General features: G+C 39.9%; 1 pseudogene; it reads left to right on the forward strand.

The window, feature by feature from the left end:
• The first annotated feature begins 15066 nt into the window (after positions 1-15066).
• Positions 15067-15635, forward strand: LOC110286428 (large ribosomal subunit protein uL10 pseudogene; annotated as a pseudogene).
• The last annotated feature ends 372 nt before the right edge of the window (positions 15636-16007 follow it).

Here is a 16007-nt window from a genome sequence, read left to right on the forward strand (position 1 = left end):
GAGTGTTTGTAACTAGAAAGCTTGAAAAGTTATTAATAGTCACATGTGCATAATTTATTTATCTATTAACTTAGAAATAAGAGCATTTATTTGTAGCAATTTATTAAGTATAAGTCCTCAAGAATTAACACTATTATGTGGAAACAATTAGTAACTAAGGATACTAATAACAAAGAAATTGACATGTACAATGTCTAAGAATATTAAAATATTATCTTAAATCATAACTGTTTTGAATATATAAAGAACAAGATTATATAACCAATCTATCTTATATGTAGGACCTATAGATTGCCTGAGATGTAAATCCAGCATGGCATTGCTTTAAAATGTCCAGGCAATCCAGAACAATTTATTAAATATCTAAAAACAGCCTTCTTAAAAGGATAGCATTTTTTTCTTATGAGTTGTATATGCATAAGCAATTTCAAATTTGAGAATTAATAGCATCTGAGGGATGAACAATCTTAAGCAATTGTGAGCTCTGAGATGTAATATTGATTGTTAATATACGAATTAAGGTTTGATTGTTCAGCATTTCAAAACACCATCTATAGTACACAACTAAATTATCTGTGCTGAAGTAGGGGGAAGCTTGAAAGAATAAGCATGTGATCTAATTCACATCTATTTATTTTCCATAGAGGGGGTGTTTTTAAACACAATAATTGGGATGTATGCATGCATGCATTTATAGAAGATACAAAACCACGCATAAAAACAACTTTTAACTTATCTTTGGAATATTGATTGTCAATTTTATTAAAGATGATGATATGCAATAGATCAATTATTAAGATTCTGTAATAACCAAATTAAATGCTGTTTGAAACAAGGAACACTTTGTCAGGTTCTTAAGACCATTTTTGTTATAGGTTTTCCAAAATACACAAATATATCTTACAATTCTTTATTAGCACCACAGTAGTTTTAATAGGTTTTTGAAACTGTGCTTTGAGGTGAATGCTACCTCGGCCCCGCCCACCTGCTTTGTTGTGGCTCTGTGGTCTCAGGCCTGACACCCACAGGGTACCTCGGGGGCGGGGGGGGGGGTCGGTTTGCCCTAAGTCCTCCTCTGCCCTGGCTGCCTGCCACCCTGACATGCAGAGTCACTATGAAAAGGACTCTGGATTTTAACCAGCTGTTGAGCCCCACATCAGCGGTGCATGCCTGACACGCCCTCCACCGCCATAGACAGTGTGCCGCCATGGTGTCAAGTGGCAGCTCCACAGCCCTGGCACTGGCGGCAGATGGTCACAGCCAGCCTTGCTAGGCTGGAAGGAGGTAACCATCACAAAATGACTAGAGAGGGCCAGCAAATAGTACATCAGGTAAAGGCACCTGCAGCCAAGTCTAATAACATGAGCTGAATACTCAGAAGGCAATAACTAAGTCCCACAAGTTGGCCTTTGGCTTACCTATGTGCTATGTTACACACCCCTATACCATGTGAACACAAAATATGTTAAAAAAAAAAGTAATAAAAGTGTTCAAAAGAGTGTATAAATGTCATACTAAAGTTGGGAAGAATTCTTGCACCATACTACAAAATGAATAAGCCACAGGAATGTTACTTCCTTCTATCTTTGTCCCACCAGTTTGTGACTCCTCCATTTTAAGGTCTTTTCAAAAATCTTAATATCATTTCAGGCAGCTGATAGTTGTTTGTAATTGATGTCTTACTTACCTTTTATATTAGAGCTCATTTCTGCTTACATTTTTCTACTTTGACTGAGTTTATTTTTTTCTTCCAGAAAAAAAAATGTTAATTTATTTCAATTTTCTGGAGATATGTTAGATCCCCCACTACACAAACAAAACAAAACAAAACAAAACACTTTTTTTCTGGTATAGAATTATAAACTTGCAGTAATTTCAATATTTGCCAGCCAGTTTTCTAAAACCCAACTGTATGCCCAGGAAAACTTATTATCTGCTCTTGTTCAGACTATAAAGGACAGAGAGCAGCCAGCAGCTGACCTTTTTTGAATGAGGAAGAACACAGCCCTCAGGGCCATTCCACTTCCTCTTTTATTGCCTCTCTACCCCTTTGTCTCAGTAGAGGAACTCAAAGGGAGAGCAGAACAGTTGGAGTTACCTAGGCTGGACAAGCCTGCTTCAGCCTTTCTCCCTTTGCAATTGCTGTTCCTTCTTGGGGCAATGCCTTTGTCTGGTCCTGGTTCTTCTAAATTAGATAATTCCTACTTACTTATGTCAATTTTCAGTTGTCCCAATTTGGGAGGGGCTACTACTGGCCTCCTGTAGGCCGAGCTCAAAGATGCTATCAAACATCCTGCAAGAATTAGGACAGCTCATAGCAAAGAAAGACATAGTTGCAAGTGTTAGCTGAGCTAAGGCTGTGCCAGGGGGTTTTACATGGTTAACTCCTAGTCTGATGGGTCTTGACTTGAATCCACTTTTGTCTGAGTGTGTTCCCATCAGTCATCATGAGAGAACAATATTATCCTTATTGGACCTTCACTATATATAGTTTATCTATCATTATACTATTTCATCCTGTTTTCTCCATGTATGATATGCTAATGAGTAATGCTAATTCCTAAAATGCAAAGATAAGAGACATTGATGATAAATCCTTCCCGTTTGAATTATGCTGAGGATGTAATGAAATACAATAAATGTTTCTTTCCTCAAATGCATGGGATAATTTCACATCACTAGCAACTTGACACCCAGAGCATGCCAGCTCCTCATTTTCCTCTCAGTTGTTATGTCTCAGATCCTCTCTAAATGCTTCCCTCAGCTCTTATCTGCCTTCACCAGTCAGATGAAGGAGTGAAACACTTTGTGGAATTCTTACGGGAATCCCATGTGTGTGTGTGGGGGGGGTATATGCATGCATGTATGTATGCATGTATGTATATGCATTGTTTTCATACAGTTCCCACAAAGGCCAGAAGAGGGCACTGTATTCCCATGGAACTGGAGCTATTGGTGGTGGTGAGTTGCCTGACATGGTACTAAGAATTCAACATTAGTCTCCTTTAACAGGACATGCTTTTAACTGTTGAGCCATCATCCAGAGTTCCCACCCAATATGTTTAATAGGGAAAGCATAGAAGTAAGGCAAACTTAGTAGCTTATACCAGTAATCCTGGCACCTGAGAGGTGGAACACAAAGAACGAGAGTTCACGACCATTCTCTACTATGTACTGCTTTTGAAGTCAGAAGAAACAAATTAGGTCAGTCTCAGAAAAACAAAAACCACATTTTCCCTTTTATGGACCCTAGATATTATATAAATACATGAAGATATATATATATATATATATATATATATATATATATATATATATACACACACACACACGTATGTGACATGACAACATGACAAGAGAAGTGAACATGCTTAGGGGAATATAGGGGACTAACAGGAGGGAAAGGATAGAAAGGAAAAGATAGGTGGTATTGGGAGGGAACTGCATATAATTACATGAAAATATCCTTATACCAGGTACATGTACCATGTACAATAAATAAATGCCAATAATAATTGAAAAAATTAGAACATATCAAGACTTGTATAGATGTGAGACAAAATAAGTTTATTTGGCCCTATTAGTAATTCAGAGATCACATTAAAATTCATCTCATTTAGTGTTGTTTCTAGGGCCATAAAACTAGAAATTGAGACAAAATAGGGTTTTTGTGAGTATGAAGTACAAGATTTTTTCCAGGGACCCATCTCATTGTTTGTTTGTTTTTCTTTTCATAATTAATTCTTTGGGGAATCAGATAAGCTGGACAAATCTTACAAAGTTTCTAACTTCATGATAGCTTATAAAATAGCATGTACTAAAATTGTGGTAGATGTCACCCTTCACCAGTCTGGAGGTATCACTTCCTTATAATTGAACTAATTTTTTAGTTTTCTAGCTTCTCTCCAACTTGTATTTAGAAATCCTGGAGTTGACTTTGAATGAATCAGTTCTAAATTAAATATGGCCATTTCTATCTGGCCACTGCTGAAAATCAGTCATTACAAGGGCAGGTGGCTGACCTTATAAATGCTGATGTATTCAAGGACTCAGCCGTTATCCCATAGAGATGCCATACTTAGATGCTCCCCACCTCAGAAACACGCTGCCAAACATGCTGGCACTAAAAATGAGCACAACAGTTACTCTGGTTATTCACATTTTGTATGACCTTGACAGTCCTCTTCTCTCTTGCTATTCAGATTGGCTGTAAGACCTTGAAATGCAGCAGTTTTCAACCTGTGAGTCATGACCCCTTGGAAGTCAAATGACACTTTCACAGGGGTCATACATTAGATATCCTACACGTGAGATATTTACATTACAATTCATACCAGTAGCAAAATTATAGTTACGAAGTAGCAACAAAAATAATTTTATGGTTGAAGGCCTCCACAACACAGGGAACACATAAGGTTCACAGCATTAGGATTAAGAACCATTGATCTAAGAGATTATATCCCAAATAAACACTACATGACTTCAAAAAAGAGGCCATAGCCTTTTTACCTAGTTGTTTCTTAGTATGCTCAGATTTTAGTCACCACAGTGTGAGAAAGGCCAGCCCAAAGAAAAGCCACTCGTAAGTGTGCGACTCGTACGGATGGTATTCCTATCAGATATGTAGCTGAATAAATCTTTCTGGTAGTACAGGGCCTTTTGGTCTTCCAGCAGAGCACTATGCGCTGTGAAAACTGTCCCAGCCATGCTTTAAGAGAAACCGGCAGCTTCAGAAGATTTCTTGAGGTGGGATTACATAAAGATCAGCCTAGCCTTGAATTCATTACATAACCCAGGATGATCTTAAACTTCTGATCCTCTTGACTTTACTTTCCAAGTGTTGAGATTACACAAGTGTGCCACCATATCTAGTTTATGTGGTGCTGGGGATTGAACCCAGAGCTTCATTCAGGCACTCTACTAACTGAGTAAAATCCACAGAACTCAAAAGTTGGGAATCTTTCTTTGGTGTGAAAAAATGTAAGTGACAGTTCAAAGGGTTTTAGGCTTCAAAATCTAGAGTTCAAAGTTTATTCACCTGTGCTAATTGGCCTATCCACTTTCCATCCATTGGAGTTTTCTTCCTGCCACTGTGGTCACCAATTCAGACACTTGTGACTTTATTGCTGTTAAAAGCCTGGTCAAGAGCCTGATGACAGTGGTCCGCCCTGCATGGGAGCGCCATCTTGGTTCCGGGACTCTGCCAAATTTAGGAACTTAGTCTGCACAGGTGAGAGTGTGCAGCACAGAGGCAGACAGCTTCTGGGACAGGCGGGAGCCACAGAGCCACTGAGGCAGCACCCTTTTGGGGCCACAGACATCTGGCACCCTCCCAGCCGGAGGACAGTGGTCCGCCCTGCACGGGAGGGCCATCTTGGATCCGGGACTCCACCGAACTTAGGAACTTAGTCTGCACAGGTGAGAGTGTGCACCACAGAGGCAGACAGTTTATGGGACAGGCGGGAGCCACAGAACCGCTGAGGCAGCAACCTTTTGGGGCCACAGATATCTGGCAACCCCCAGCAGGAGGACAGTGGTCTGCTCTGAACGGGAACCCTCTGCATCAGGAGCAGGGAGCGCCATCTTGGATCCGGGACTCCGCTGAACTTAGGAACATAGTCTGCACAGGTGAGAGTGTGCACCACAGAAGTTGACAGCTTCTGTGACCTGCCAAAGCAACACAGCATCTGGGAAAGGTCCTGTTTTGGGCCTTCTTCTTCGGCCAGGAGGAGGTCCAAACACCAGATATCTGTACACCTTCCCTTTAAGAGGAGAGCTTGTCAGCAGAGAGTGCTCTAACCACTGAAACTCAGAGGAGAGAGCCTGTCTCCCAGGTCTGCTGATAGACGGTAATCAGAATCACCAGAAGAACAATCTCTAAACAGAGACAACTATAACAACTCCAGAGATTACCAGATGGTGAAAGGTAAACGTAAGAATCTTACTAACAGAAACCAAGACCACTCACTTTCATCAGAACCCAACACTCCCACTTCGCCCAGTCCACGGCACGCCAACACACCGGAAAAGCTAGACCTAGATTTAAAAGCATATCTCATGATGATGGTAGAGGACATCAAGAAGGACTTTAATAACACACTTAAAGAATTACAGGAGAACATTGCTAAAGAGTTACAAGTACTTAAAGAAAAACAGGATAACACAAGCAAACAGGTAGAAGTCCTTAAAGAAAAACAGGAAAACACATCCAAACAGATGATGGAAATGAACAAAACCATACTAGACCTAAAAAGGGAAGTAGACACAATAAAGAAAACCCAAAATGAGGCAAAACTGGAGATAGAAACCCTAGGAAAGAAATCTGGAACCATACATGCGAGCATCAGCAACAGAATATAAGAGATGGAAGAGAAAATCTCAGGTGCAGAAGATTCCATAGAGAACATCAGCACAACAAACAAGGAAAATGGAAAATGCAAAAAGATCCTAACTCAAAACATCCAGGAAATACAGGACACAATGAGAAGACCAAACCTACGGATAATAGGAGTGGATGAGAATGAAGATTTTCAACTCAAAGGACCAGCAAACATCTTCAACAAAATTATAGAAGAAAACTTCCCAAATCTAAAAAAAGAGATGCCCATGAACATACAAGAACCCTACAGAACTCCAAATAGACTGGACCAGAAAAGAAATACCTCCCGACACATAATAATCAGAACAACAAATGCTCTAAATAAAGATAGAATACTAAAAGCAGTAAGAGAAAAAGGCCAAGTAACATATAAAGGCAAGCCTATCAGAATTACACCAGATTTTTCACCAGAGACTATGAAAGCCAGAAGATCCTGGACGGATGTTATACAGACACTAAAAGAACACAAATTCCAGCCCAGGCTACTATACCCAGCCAAACTCTCAATTAACATAGATGGAGAAACCACAGTATTCCACGACAAAACCAAATTCACACATTATCTCTCCACGAATCCAGCCTTTCAAAGGATAATAACAGAAAAAAACCAATACAAGGACAGGAACTACGCCCTAGAAACAACAAGAAGGTAATCCCTCAACAAACCTAAAAGAAGACAACCACAAGAACAGAATGCCAACTTTAACAACAAAAATAACAGGAAACAACAATTACTTTTCCTTAATATCTCTTAATATCAATGGACTCAACTCCCCGATAAAAAGACATAGACTAATAAACTGGCTACACAAACAAGACCCAACATTTTTCTGCTTACAGGAAACTCATCTCAGAGAAAAAGATAGACACTACCTCAGAATGAAAGGCTGGAAAACAATTTTCCAAGCAAATGGTATGAAGAAACAAGCTGGAGTAGCCATTCTAATATCTGATAAGATTGACTTCCAACCCAAAGTCATTAAAAAAGACAGGGAGGGACACTTCATACTCATCAAAGGTAAAATCCTCCAAGAGGAACTATCAATCCTGAATATCTATGCTCCAAATACAAAGGCAGCCACATTCATTAAAGAAACTTTAGTAAATCCCAAAGCACACATTGCACCTCATACAATAATAGTGGGAGACTTCAACACACCACTTTCACCAATGGACAGATCATTGAAACAGAAACTAAACAGGGACACAGTGAAACTAACAGAAGTTATGAATCAAATGGATCTGGCAGATATCTACAGAACATTCTATCCTAAAACAAAAGGATATACCTTCTTCTCAGCACATCATGATACCTTCTCCAAAATTGACCACATAATTGGTCACAAAACAGGCCTCAACAGATACAAAAATATTGAAATTGTCCCATGCATCCTATCAGATCACCATGGACTAAGGCTGATCTTCAATAACAAAATAAATAATAGAAAGCCAAGATTCACGTGGAAACTGAACAACACTCTTCTCAATGATACCCTGGTCAAGGAAGGAATAAAGAAAGAAATTAAGGACTTTTTACAGTTCAAGGAAAATGAAGCCACAACATACCCAAACTTATGGGACACAATGAAAGCATTTCTAAGAGGAAAACTCATACCTCTGAATGCCTCCAAAAAGAAACTAGGGAGAGCACACATTAGCAACTTGACAACATACCTAAAAGCACTAGAAAAAAAGGAAGCAAATTCACCCAAGAGGAATAGATGGCAGGAAATAATCAATCTCAGGGGCAAAATCAACCAAGTGGAAACAAAAAGAACTATTCAAAGAATCAACCAATCAAGGAGCTGGTTCTTTGAGAAAAATCAACAAGATAGATAAACCCTTAGCCAGACTCACTATAGGGCACAGGGAAAGCATTCTAATTAACAAAATCAGAAATGAAAAAAGACATAAGAACAGATCCTGAAGACATCCAAAACACCATCAGATCCTTCTACCAAAGGCTATACTCAACAAAACTGGAGAACCTGGATGAAATGGAGAAGTTCCTAGAAAAATACCAGGTACCAAAGTTGAATCAAGATCAGGTTAATGATCTAAACAGCCCTATATCCCCCAAAGAAATAGAAGCAGTCATTAATAGTTTCCCAACCAAAAAAAGCCCAGGACCAGATGGGTTTAGTGCAGAGTTCTATCAGACCTTCAAAGAAGATCTAATCCCAGTTCTTCACAAACTATTCCACAAAATAAAAAACAGAAGGTACTCTATCCAACTCATTCTATGAAGCCACAATTACTCTGATACCTAAACCACAAAAAGACCCAACAAAGATAGAAAACTTCAGACCAATATCCGTTATGAATATTGATGCAAAAATCCTCAATAAAGTTCTTGCTAACCGAATCCAAGAACAAATCAAAACAATCATCCATCCTGACCAAGTAGGTTTCATCCAAGGGATGCAGGGATGGTTCAATATACGGAAATCCATCAACGTAATCCAGTATATAAGCAAACTCAAAGACAAAAACCACATGATCATCTTGTTAGATGCTGAGAAAGCCTTTGACAAGATCCACCACCCATTCATGATAAAAGACTTGGAAAGATCAGGAATTCAAGGCCCATACCTAAACATGATAAAAACAATCTACAGCAAACCAGTAGCCAACATCAAAGTAAATGGTCAGAAACTTGAAGCAATCCCTCTAAAATCAGGGACTAGACAAGGCTGTCCACTTTCTCCATACCTATTCAACATTGTACTTGAAGTCCTAGCCAGAGCAATTCGACAACAAAAGGAGATCAAAGGGATACAAATTGGAAAAGATGAAGTCAAAATATCACTTTTTGCAGATGATATGATAGTATATATAAGTGACACCAAAAATTCCACCAGAGAACTCCTAAACCTGATAAACAGCTTCGGTGAAGTAGCTGGATATAAAATTAACTCAAACAAATCAACGGCCTTTCTCTACACAAAGAATAAACGGGCTGAGAAAGAAATTAGGGAAACAACACCCTTCTCAATAGTCACAAATAATATAAAATATCTTGGCGTGACTCTAACTAAGGAAGTGAAAGATCTGTATAATAAAAACTTCAAGTCTCTGAAGAAAGAAATTATAGAAGATCTCAGAAGATGGAAAGATCTCCCATGCTCATGGATTGGCAGGATCAACATTGTAAAAATGGCTATCTTGCCAAAAGCAATTTACAGATTCAATGCAATCCCCATCAAAATTCCAAATCAATTCTTCAACGAATTAGAAAGTGCAATCTGCAAATTCATCTGGAATAACAAAAAACCTAGGATAGCAAAAACTCTTCTCAAGGATAAAAGAACATCTGGTGGAATCACCATGCCTAACCTAAAGCTTTACTACAGAGCAATTGTGATAAAAACTGCATGGTACTAGTATAGTGACAGACAAGTAGACCAATGGAATAGAATTGAAGACCCAGAAATGAACCCACACACCTACGGTCACTTGATCTTCGACAAGGAAGCTAAAACCATCCAGTGGAAGAAAGACAGCATTTTCAAAAAATGGTGTTGGCACAACTGGTTGTTAACATGTAGAAGAATGCAAATCGATCCATTCCTATCTCCTTGTACTAAGGTCAAGTCTAAGTGGATCAAGGAACTTCACATAAAACCAGAGACACTGAAACTTATAGAGGAGAAAGTGGGGAAAAGCCTAGAAGATATGGGCACAGGGGGAAAATTCTTGAATAGAACAGCAATGGCTTGTGCTGTAAGATCGAGAATTGACAAGTGGGACCTCATGAAACTGCAAAGCTTCTGTAAGGCAAAAGACACCATCAATAAGACCAAAAAAAACCAACAGATTGGGAAAGGATCTTTACCTATCCTAAATCAGATAAGGGACTAATATCCAATATATATAAAGAACTCAAGAAGGTGGACTCCAGAAAGTCAAATAACCCCATTAAAAAATGGGGCTCAGAACTGAACAAAGAATTCTCACCGAGGAATACCAAATGGCAGAGAAGCAACTGAAAAAATGTTCAACATCCTTAATCATCAGGGAAATGCAAATCAAAACAACCCTGAGATTCCACCTCACACCAGTCAGAATGGCTAAGATCAAAAATTCAGGTGACAGCAGATGCTGGCGAGGATGTGGAGAAAGAGGAACACTCCTCCATTGTTGGTGGGATTGCAAACTTGTACAATCACTCTGGAAATCAGTCTGGCAGTTCCTCAGAAAATTGGACATATTACTACCGGAGGATCTAGCAATACCTCTCCTGGGCATATATCCAGAAGATGTCCCAACTGGTAAAAAGGACACATGCTCCACTATGTTCATAGCAGCCTTATTTATAATAGCCAGAAGCTGGAAAGAACCCAGATGTTCCTCAACAGAGGAATGGATACAGAAATTATGGTACATTTACACAATGGAGTACTACTCAGCTATTAAAAAGAATGAATTTATGAAATTCCTAGCCAAATGGATGGACCTGGAGGGCATCATCTTGAGTGAAATAACACAATCACAAAAGAACTCACACAATATGTATTCACTGATAAGTGGATATTAGCCCAAAACTTAGGATACCCAAGATATAAGATACAATTTGCTAAACGCATGAAACTCAAGAAGAATGAAGACCAAAGTGTGGACACTGTGCACCTTCTTAGAATTGGGAACAAAACACCCAGGGAAGGAGTTACAGAGACAAAGTCCGTAGCTGTGATGAAAGGATGGACCATTTAGAGACTGCCATATCCAGGGATCCATCCCATAATCAGCTTCCAAACGCTGACACCATTGCATACACTAGCAAGATTTTGCTGAAAGGACCCAAATATAGCTGTCTCTTGTGAGACTATGCCGGGGCCTAGCAAACACAGAAGTGGATGCTCACAGTCAGCTATTGGATGTATCACAGGGCTCCCAATGGAGAAGCTAGAGAAAGTAGCCAAGGAGCTAAAGGGATCTGCAACTCTATAGTTGGAACAACATGATGAACTAACCAGTACCCCGGAGCTCTTGTCTCTAGCTGCATATGTATGGAAAGATGGCCTAGTCGGCCATCACTGGAAAGAGAGGCCCATTGGACTTGCAAACTTTATATGCCCCAATATAGGGGAATGCCAGGGCCAAAAGAATGGGAATGGGTGGGTAGTGAAGTGTTGGGGGGGGTATGGGGGACTTTTGGGATAGCATTGGAAATGTAATTGAGGAAAATATGTAATAAAAAATATTAAAAATTAAAAAAAAGAAAATGAACAAAAATAATCTAACAATAAAAAAAAAAAAAGCCTGGTCAAAGATTAACCTTAAAGCAATCTTTCTGACGCCTTGTAGGGGAGAATTTGTGTGCTCTTCTGTACTGACGTAACATTTGTTATCTTGTATGAAAGAAAACACAAATTCTCTTACAGGTCCGGACACATTATATCACCTCTTTTCTCTACCACCCAATATGTGAAAAGACTATCAATGACCTAAGCATGAATGATGAATAATGATAAAGTTAAAAATTAACAGCTTTCAACGTTATATATATTTCTGTAATTTTACACATACACACACACACACACAAACACACACACAAGAGAGAGAGAGAGAGAGAGAGAGAGAGAGAGAGAGATGTGTTTACTTTTTTCTCTAAAGACAATTTATATACGAACATACAATGCCATATTATTCACCCTTTAAATGGGATAAGAGAATATAATAAGTGAAATACGCAGAAAGAGGCAAATACTATGATTCCACTTATGAGATAAACCTAGAGTTGTAAAATTGATGGAGATAGAAAGAAGAACGTTACAGTCTCTAGGTAGAATTCAGTTAGTACAGTCTTTTCCTCGAGGCTATGCCCTCCAGCACTACATAAACCTGGCTGGGTTGTTACCTTAGCACTTGCTGGGTTGGAGCTAGAAGAGCAGAAGCTCAACATTATGTAATGAGTTCAAAGCCAGTCTTAGAAACATAAGATACAATCTTACAAAAGAGACAGAATGTTTTGAGATGGTTAGTGCTGATAAGAATGTACTTACTTAATGCCACCACAGTGTTCATTTAAAAGTGCTTACTATGGGAAAGCTGAAGAGATTGCTCAGTGATTAAAGAGCTCGTGTCTCTCCTGCTGCACACCCAGCTATAGTTTCAAACACACAAATGGTGGCTCTAAATGTTCTTTAACTCAACTTCTAAAGGTTCTTCCACCATGCACATGGTATGTATGTCTATATACCATGTGCATGGTGGAAGAACCTTTAGAAGTTCACAAAAAATAAAAATAATAAAACTTTTGAAAATAATGGTTGCTATATATCCAGGGATATAGCTTCATAGAATATTTTCCTACCATGTATAAAGCCCAGAGTTAAATCCTTAGCATTGGTTTTGTGTTTAAAAAAAGTTGTTGCAACAACCAAACATGGTGATGATACTAGCACTAAAGAGGCTAAAACAGAAGGATTATGAACTTGAAGCTAGCCTGTGCTGCACAGTAAGACTTTGTCCAAAAAAACAAATTGTAACTAAAATGATAAATGTTAGGTTATGTGAATATTACCACATACCATAATATCTGTTTGGTTTTTTTTAATACTACTTTTTGGCAGTGCAGTGCAGTGGAACCCAGGACCTTATGCTGGCTAGAGAAGTGCTCTGCCACTGAGCTACATCCACAGCCTCCCACCTCCTACCCTGCTCCTCTCCCAGTTTAACACAAACTGTTACTTCTAAATATCACCAAAGAGTTATGCAAGCCATGCCAGAAGCTCATCTCTGGAAGAAGCTACACTGATGCCTTCTAGGTGGTTTCGTTTCTTCCTCATGAGACTTCTGTGGAAGGGACAGAATGCACATGTTCAGTAAACCACTTCTATTTACTGTCACATGCTGCTCAGAGAGTTTGAGTTCAAAGTTTAGCCCTGAGAATTGAATTCCACTTTCTGGGTGTTAAAGTTAGCAAGAACCCTTCCTGCATTCCAAAAGAATGCAACTTGTATTCCTTTGAGCAGGGATTGTGAATGTTTTGTTTGTTTTCTTTGTGGCCCCATTGACCATTATTGCAACAGAAATTAGACATCAAGAGTCACTGAAGACATTTGTCTTATGTACTCACCTAGAAAAGGCAATTTGGGGACTGGAGAGATAGTTAAGTAATTAAAAGCCCATATTACTCTTTCAGAGGACCTGATTTCAGTTCCTGGTACCCACATCAAGCAGTTTAAAGTTCAGCTATAGGGTATTCAACACCCTGTTCTGGCCTCTACATGCTCTTCAATACCACAACACAGAGCATATCTCTCCTCTCTCTCTCTCTCTCTCTCTCTCTCTCTCTCTCTCTCTCTCTCTCTCTCTCTCTCTCTCTCTCTCTCTCTCTCTCTCCACACACACACACACACACACACACACACATACACACACACACACAAAATTTAAAAACACTTCAGGCATGGTATCTCATGCCCTTAATCTGTACACTGAAGAAACAGAACAGGCAGATGAATGGATTTCTGTGAATTTGAAGCTAGCATGGTTTATATAGTGGGTTCCAATGTTTCCAAGGCTACAAAACTGATCAGCCCAATCAATTGAAATTAAAAGGAAAGAAAAAGTGATTTTTTTCAAAACTTTGGGGGAATGTTTTGTAACCTGAATTTTTTCCTTTTGTTTTTCTGTTTAAACCCACATCTAATTTTTGGGCTAGAAGCTCAGTAATTAAGAGCTGGTATTGCTCTTGAACAGGATCTGGGTTCAGTTCCCAACATGCATTGCAAATAAATCATAGTTACCTACAACTCCAGGGAATCTGACACTATCTGACCTTGAGTATCAATATATATGTACACAAACACATATACATAACCAAAAAATATTTTTTAAGTCTTACAATATATCAAATCATTCTATTATAGTTTTATTTAATAAATTAACTGTATTACTATACAAAAAATATTTTTTATTTTTATTTTTGTTTAAATTTGTTTATTTAAATTTTAAACACACCCCCCTCCCAGTGCTCTCTCACAGAGTCCCACCCCCACACCCATTCCCCTTCTCCTCTGAGAAGATGGGTCTCCCCTGTGTATCCCCAATTGTTGTGGGACCTATATGGAGCCTGATCAGCCTGTCTGCTACATATGTACCAGGGGCCTCGTTCCAGCTGGTATATGTTCTTTGGTTGGCAGCTCAGTCTCTGAGAGCTCCTAGAGGTTGGGGACATAGAACCTGAAGAGGTCTCTCCAGCAGCCAGGCAGAACCCCAGTGGAGAGATAAGGACATCAACCCACCCACAAAACTTTAGAAACAAAATTTGTCATGTCTAAAAAACTGCAGTCATAAAGATGGAGTGGAAATTGAGGGAATGGCCAACCGATGACTAGCCCAACTTGAGACTTGTCCCATGGGCAAACACCAATCCCTGACACTATTAATGATGCTCTGTTACACTTGCAGACAGGAACCTAGTATGGCTGTCCTCTGAGAAGTTACTCCCAGGAGCTGACTCAGACAGATAGAGACATCCACAGCCAAACTATAGACTGAGGTCAGGTACTCTTATGGAAGAATTGAAGGAAGAATTAGAGTCCCTGAGTGGGGATTGAAAACCCACAGGAAGACCAACAGGGCTAATTTATGTTTTCTAAATGCCTCTCCCCCAGGGGTCCTCATTAGAGTTATATCTTCATTAAACCCTACATGGAAATCCCAGACATAATGTCCTGATGCCCAGGGAAATCAGGACAACCTGGAAGTCCAACTACTTAAGATCATCCACCTTTTGGACAATTACCTGAAATGCTTCATTGTGGGAGCAGAACATGCAGGCTCCAAGCAGATGAACAAGATGCCCATGTTCCCTCAAGGGAGGGCTGTGGTGCTTATGATAGGCAAGACCACCATGATATGAAAAGTCTTCTGGGTGTGCCAGCTCTGGATAAACTGTTGCTTCATATTTGAGGGGAATGTCTTCACTCTTTGGGCTTGTTTTCTTCACTAAGGAGAACCTCACCAAGATTAGGCTAATCAAGTATCAGCTGCTGCTAGTGCTGGTGCCATCACCCCATGTGAGGTCTCTGTGCCAGCCCAGATCACTCACCTGGATCCTGAGAAGTCCTCTTTCTTCCAGGCTTTAGGCATCACAATGAAAACCTCCAGAGGTACCACTGAAATTCTCAGTGATGTGCAGCGGGTAAAATCAAGAGACAAAGTAAGAGCCAGTGAAGCCACACTAGTGAAGATGCTAAACATCTCCCCATTCTCCTTTTGGGTGGTCATCCCTAGCCAAGGCTGAAAGCAAGGAAAACTGAGAGGAATCACATAAGCATATGAGATTTGGAATCTTTTACTAATACCCTCTCAAGGCCACCAATTCAGCCAGCTTAATTTGAGAAACAAGGAAATGAAAGCTTACTTCTCTGAGATGGAGGTGGAGGTGGAGGTAAAAGGGGAGGGGAGGGGAAGGAATGGGGACAGAGAGGGAGAGGGAGAGGGAGAGGGAGAGGGAGAGGGAGAGGGAGAGGGAGAGGGAGAGGGAGAGGGAGAGGGAGAGGGAGAGGGAGAGGGAGAGGGAGAGGGAGAGGGAGAGGGAGAGGGAGAGGGAGAGGGAGAGGGAGAGGGAGAGGGAGAGGGAGAGGGAGAGAGAAAGAGAGCTTACTCCAAATGC

This window comes from Mus caroli, unplaced genomic scaffold (genome assembly GCF_978045245.1).
Source record: "Mus caroli unplaced genomic scaffold, Mus_caroli_1 scaffold_5, whole genome shotgun sequence".
NCBI classification, from domain to species: Eukaryota; Metazoa; Chordata; class Mammalia; order Rodentia; family Muridae; genus Mus; species Mus caroli.